The following is a 7,019-nucleotide window of genomic DNA, read 5'->3' as shown; positions in this document are numbered from 1 at the left end:
TCACCCATTCTGCTCTGATTGGTCCAGAGCAGAATGGCCAAGATAACCCCTATCAGAGCTCTGTGGTGTCTTACCCCATGGCTGTTTCTGAACTCAGAGCACTGGCTGTACTTCCTACTTGGCCTTTGGCATAGATTACCTCGGATTAACTTTTCCTGGATCTCTTGTCTCTCAGAGGTTGTGGGCTTCTGGCGGACTGGGGTATTTAGACCTTCAAGCGAAGGACATGCAACATCGACAGAGGACTCGATAAAGAAGATGTGGGAGATTATCTATCTATCATCTATCTATCTATCTATCTATCTATCTATCTATCTATCTATCTATCTATCTATCTATCTATCTCACACACACACACACACAATGGAGTATTACTCAGCCATAAAAAATAATGAAATGATGCTATTTGCAGCAACATGGATGGACCTAGAGATGATCATACTAAGTGACATAAGTCAGACAAAGACAAATATCACATGATATCACTTATATGTGTAATCTGAAAAAATGATACAAAGGAACTTATTTACAAAACAGAAACAGACTCACAGACATAGAAAACAAACTTATGGTTACCAAAAGGGAAAGAGGGGGTAGGGATAAATTAGGAGCTTGGGGTTAACAGATACACATTGCTATGTACAAAATAGATAAACAATAAGGGCCTACTGTATAGCACAGTTAACTATATTCAGTACCTTGTAATAACCTATAAAGGAAAAGAATCTGAAAAAGAATATATATATGTATAACTGAATCATTTGGTTGTACACCTGAAGCTAACACTTCTAACAGCATTGTAAATCAACTATACTTCAATAAAAAGAGAGAGAATGGCGCCATCGATGCAAGGACAAAAGTAAAACGGATTCTCCAGCTTCCCTGGTCCTTGGCTTCCTTTAATGCAGCTGAGGGCTGAGGCCTTAGAAATTCCATGGACATGAATAAATGAAGGAGGGAATGCTGCTCCTATCTCCCTCCCCCACCTCGGTGCACCTGCCACCCGCCGCCCACCTGCAAGCGGGCGTCCAGGGGCCTCTGAGGCCGCTGGGACGCCGGGGTGGGAGGAGCATGACTGCCGAGCGCCACCTAGCGGGCGTGGGCCGCGGGAGAGCGCTTCTTCCCGGGACTGTGGGACGGCCGACTGCCTCACGGAGTCGGAGAGGCTCCAGCCACTGCCCCTGGCAGCCCCATGCTACCAGAGGTGTGGAGACCCTTTTCGGGAGCCCTGGCCCCGATGGCAGCAAGTTGGGATCGTGCGCGCCTGGGTGCTTACGAAGTGGACTCCCCCCAACCCCCAGTTCTTGTAGTGGTTCCCGTACCTTCTCAGCCACAAAGAGGCCATTGATGGGGAAGAGTAGCCGGGCTGTGGCAGGGAAGCTGGAGGGGGCGTGCGGCGGATACACACACACACACACACACACACACACACACACACACACACACACACGCCCTGCCTCCTGCAGAGTGGGGCTGGGTGTACTGGTCCTCGGGAAAGCTCTGCCTCCTGGGCAGGCTTGTCCCCCTCCTGTTCCGTCTTCCTCCTCCTCCTCCCCTTCCCCCACCTAATTTTTGCATCCACCTTTGGACTAATCCGCAGCAAAATGTTCATCCCAGGGTGGTCCACCTCCCCATTCTCCCCAGTGTGTGGTCTCCTCTCCTATCAAAGGTGTTCGTGGCGCTCAGGGGCCCTTTTTAATACCAGGCGAAGCCAATATTGTTAGGAAGGAAGAACCGCTGTCACAGCTGCTGCAGACAAATAATATGCAGTAATGCATCCCGGGCTGATAGGAAGGTTTGAATATGCTGCTGCTCTGGTTTATCAGCACTTTGCCCTCTCCACAGAATGGCTAATGGATGGCACACTGCACCCAGGTCAAGTGTTGGGGGATTTCGTGAGGTGGGGTGCCAGTCAGGACAAGGCAGGGGTAGGAATAGGTTTGGCTGGAGGGGGCTGCTTCTGACCCTCCTACAAATTCTTGCTTCATTCCTTTTGCAATGGGGAAGTCCTTACCTCTCACAGCATCTGAATTCTGGGCACTGTGGCCCTTTAGAGGCCAGAGCTTCCAGGACTGCCCCAGGTGCACTATCAGTCCACCTCCATCAGAGGTAGAACCAACACCCAATTACCTTGTCCCATTCCTGGTCGCCTGCCCCACGCTGTCTTGGAGCTGGCCTGCAGTGGGGGTGGGGAGGCTGGCAGTTGGTGCCTGTAATAAGACAACCGGGAGTGGTAGGAAACAGGCTCCTTGAAATCCCACTCGGTGCCTCCCTGAAAGCTCCTGCTTGCCACCTGGTTGCCTGTGTGTACACAGGAATAGGTTGGGTTCTGGGGGAGGGGCTGGCTGGGGATGTTGGCTTGCCTGGCTTAAAATACTTCTCCCTGGTCCCCAAAGCCACTGTGGAGACTGCACCCTTGTATGTGTGTCCCCATTTGTGGGCAAGGTTGTGCCCATGTGGGTGCCAGGAGATGTGTGTTCATTCACATATTCATAGTCTATTGGGCTCGGAAGGGACTTTGGAAGAGATCCCCCACCCCCACCCTGCTTCTGCCACATCCATGCCAAGTGCTCATCTGGATTCCACTTGATTGCTCCTGGTGACAGGAAGCTCACTACTTCTTAAGGCAGTCCCTCTCTGCTCCAACAAGTGGAATACTGAGTTGGAAATTGTTCCAGGCAGCCTGGACAATTCCCCCAACACCATAGGAAAATAAGGCTAGGACAAGGTGTCAAGAAACAGCACCCCAATATAGTTACAGCCAATGTTTACTGCATACCTACTATCAGCTAGGCACTGCGTTAAGTGTTGCCCATATATTCACTCTCATACTCTTCAGAAAATTCTGTGAGGTCACGTTTGTTGTTATCCCATTTTATTGAAGAGGAAACTGAGGCACAGAGAAGCCAAGGCCCTTGCCTGAAATTTCACAGCCAAGTAGTGGCAAAGCCAGGATTCAAAACCAGGAGGTCTGGCTCTGCCTGAGCTTAATCACCACATTATATTGCAGGCACCACCGAGAGAGTGAGAGAGAGAGAGAGATACACACGTGTGTGTATCTTCACCACCATTTCCGTGAAGCACAGCTCAGTGATGTTATAGGCAAATAGGATCCCAGGATAAGAAATTAATATAATACATTAGGAATTGCCCTTCTTCTTCTTTCTCTTTCTCTCCTTCTCGCAACCCCCTTCCTCCCGCCCCTTCTCCTCCTTCTTCATCACCATTGCCCTCACCTTCATCTAAATTAAAAGTCATCTTCTGAGCACTTGTGCGTGTTCAGGGGTTCTCCGGAAGCAAGAAATTCATCTGGGAGGTTCCAGGCCAAGACAGACATTGGGGACATCCTCACAGTGAAGTAGCCTAGGATAGATGAGGTTGTAGATGGGGAATAACTGGGGAAGAGCTATATTCATGTTCCACATCAGCCAAGGGTTAGGTGGTACACGGTTCAGAGAGTTTTATGTTCAATTTTATGTGTAGTTTGGGATGAGGTTATCACTTCTCCTCTAATTAGTGCAAGAAGGCTTCCCCAGGCGCTGCTTTTGGGAGCTCTCCTGCTGTCTTGGCTTTGCCATCTGTCCCCAAGAGTGAGAACTGGATAGAGCAGCGGGAGGGCAAAGTGCTAGATTGGGAGTCGGGATGCCTGGATCTTTGGCCTTGGGTCTGCCTCCAGCTTGGTGTGTGACCTTCAATAAATTACATTTCCTTCCTGGGTCTCCACTTCCTCACTTGTAAAATGAGAGGTTGAGACTTATTGGTCTAATAGGCTCCTTCAGTGGGTGTACTCCCTGAAGTCTAACAGTTGTGTGCAGGTGGGCAGGTTGTGCACCGTGCAAGGATACTCAGGCAAGAGGTGGACAGGGGCTGAAATCCAGCCTATGCCCTTCTCACCAGCCCATGCACCATGATGGGACCTGCATTCATCTGGAGAAAAAGGCATCTTTTTCTAATTTGCACAGAGGAATCGCATGGCTCAGCAGTGACCCTGCAAGCTCCCCACGCAGATCGGTTCCCCGTGGTGCGAGTCGGAGTTGGGGTGTTGGTAAGGGGAGTTCTTTAAATCAGAAAGTGAGATTGTAGATTGGGGGATAGAGGAAGGAACAAGGAGAGATTCCATGGTCCATGAATGTCCAGAGAGTGCTGGGTGAGCAGGGAGCAGTGGGGAAACGCCAGCTCAGAGCTAAACTTTGGATAGAAAGGGAGGTGACAGTGGGTGACCCACATGGGTGGGCCGTTGGGCTGAGGTCAGGGTATCCCTGGGAGCAGTGGTTCTCCCTGTACCCCCCAGCCTAGCTCTCTCCTGTCTCCTGTCACCCTAAAGCAGTCAGTCCCTTTGGGGTGGCTCTTTTGGCCGAGCTCCCCTTTAGAGGGAGATGGGAAGGGGTTGGGTTTTGTCCAGGGCCCTCTGAGAGGGCTGTCGACTTTTAGAAGGTGTTCCTTACCCAACAAATGGCTTTGGAGGCCCTCTCTGGGCCAGGCCCTGTGGTGAATGGACAGGCGTGGACCCTGCCCTCAGGGAACTTACAGTCTAACAGTGCTTTTGTCCACGGGTCTAAAAGGAAATGACCCTTGTCCCCTGAGATAGCGAGGTCCGTGGACATTGTCGGACAGTCTGGTCCCTACCCTGGGCTAAGTCCAGGCTGAGGCAAAGGGTCTTTCCCTACATCTGGGGACTCTGAGAGGCTGCTCATTTGGGCCTCAGTGGCTCTTGAGAAGTAGGAGATCAAGTGGGGACAGGTTTCTGAGGCCCTCAGCACCCGGGGGGAATGTGGGGGTCACTTTGGAGATGGGGATGGGGATGAAGGGCTTCCAGAAGGGAGGAGGAGAGGTGTGCAGGCTGGGGGTCTCTGCTGGGGGAGCAAAGCCTCACTTTCACTTGGTGGGGGCTGACTGAGAAGGTGGGGACGTGGGAGTGGGCCCTGAGGGGGGCTTGTTCTGTGAGGTCACCCATGGCTGACCACAGCCTGGCTTCTGGAGACCACTTCCTGTCCCTCCCCCTTCCTGAGTAAACCTGAAATCCCCCATCACATGCTATTTGATGCTCTTTCACCAGAGAAAGTACCCCCATGTGTCTAACTCGAAGTGGTTCGTACTGCAGGTCCTGCTCGTTCTCACACAGCCCGGCAGTTACAAGTTTTGGGCGCCAAGCCTGTCTTCTCAGCAGTCCCAGGTGGGTGGGTGTGGAACGGGGCGCATTTAGGCCCCAGAGCTGTCGTCTCTGCAGTGGCAACTACAGGCCAGGCCTTATACCTGGACCAGGCAGGCCCACCCCACTCTCCTGGGTGCCCCTACTCCTGTTCTTCACAAGAACGGGGCCGCAGGGAAGCTGGTCAAGTGTCTCTCACTCACAGGGTGGCTCTACCAAGTGCCACTTTGTTTTCAGGATGTCCTCTGCCCCCTGGCTGACTTGCACGCAGTCTGTGATACCCAGTGAAGTGGGACATGGGCTTGGAGCAGCTCATGCTGGAGAGGCAGCTGCCCTGGGATGGGAGCAACAGTGGGTCCTCTACCCTGTATTACAACAACAGCAACAGTGACGATGACGATGATGATAATGATGAGGATAATCGAGAGCTGACATTTGCTGAGCTCTTACTATGTGCCAGACCCCATTCTAAACGCTTACACACTAATATGTATTAGTTTGCTATTGCTGCTGTAACAAGTGACCACAAACTTAGTGGTTGAAAGCAACACAAAATTATCTTACAGTTCTGCAGGTTAGAAGTCTGACACAGGTCTCACTGGGCTAAAAATCAAGGTGTAGGAAGGGCTGCATTCCTTCCTGCTGATTCTAGAGGTGATTCCATTTCCTTTCCTTTTACAGCTTCCAGAGCCTGCAGCCCTTGGCTTGCGGCCCCCTCCTCTGTCTTCAAAGCCAGCAATGTTGCATCTCTCTGATGCTTCTTCTGTCATCACATCTCTCTCTCCCCAAAAAGCTTCTCTGCTTTTAAGTTCTCATGTGATTAGGTTGGGCCCACCTAGATAATCCAGAATAATCTATCTCCAGAGCCATACTTTAAACACATCTGCAAAGTTCCTTTACCATGTAAGGAAACATATTCACAGGTCCCAGGGATTAGCCACGGACATCTTTGGGGTCCACTATTCTGCTCCCACAATATACTTGAACTTTTTCATATGATGGACCAATGAGGTAGGTAGTGTTACTACACCCATTTCAAAGGTAAGGAAACTGAGACACAGAGAAGCTAGGTAACTTGCCTGAGGTTCCCTTGCGAGTGGTAATATATTAGGGATTCAAATTAAGAGCAGCCTGACTCCAGAGTTGTACCTTAGTCACTGTGACAAAAGCTGAACCAGAGAGTGGGAGGCAGAAGACGTCCACGTTTCACGTGGTGAAGGGCAAGGTCCCCCTAGATTAGCTGAGCAGCGGATCAATAACTGTTTATTTAGTACCGACTGAGTGCCAGGTCCCGGGAGGGGTTTCGGGAGGGTTTGACGGAGCTCCAGTTCAAGCCCTAGTACTAAGCTCATTCTCCTTCCACATCCTGTTGCTGTATGAAGGGATGGGGCCCTCTAGCTGGGAGGTTAGCTGGGAGAAAGGATTGTGCTCTAGTGGGCATAGTGCCTGGGGCTCAGCTGGAGAACTGGGTTGCCCCGCACCCCACAGGACCCTGCTGGGCCGGCCCAGAGCCCTTGGGGGTCAGCTCACCGGACTATTCCTGCCCATCCATCATGATGGGGAATGGGCCCTCAGTGAGACTGGGACCTGCAAATCATGGAAATTAAGACCAGTTAGAGGGGGAACCGGCAGCTCCTTGGCAGGACTTCTGGCCACAGAGCCGGCTCGGGTACTTTATGGATGTTTCCTCCCATTTTGTGGTCCAGCTGGGAGGTAGAAGCAAGCCAGCTCAGCACAAGGCCTCATCTAGATGCTTCTGGGCCACTTAGAGGGAGAGCACCACCTCAACAGGATCCACAGCTCCCGCCACAACCTGCACAGGCCGTGCTTTCCTGTCCACGGGGACCGCTAAAGTCAGCACTTAGTCCAT

The sequence above is a fragment of the Eschrichtius robustus genome, chromosome 11, assembly GCF_028021215.1.
Source record: "Eschrichtius robustus isolate mEscRob2 chromosome 11, mEscRob2.pri, whole genome shotgun sequence".
Classification (NCBI taxonomy): domain Eukaryota; kingdom Metazoa; phylum Chordata; class Mammalia; order Artiodactyla; family Eschrichtiidae; genus Eschrichtius; species Eschrichtius robustus.
The sequence above is the reverse complement of the archived record's forward strand: the minus strand, read 5'-3'. Positions refer to the sequence as shown.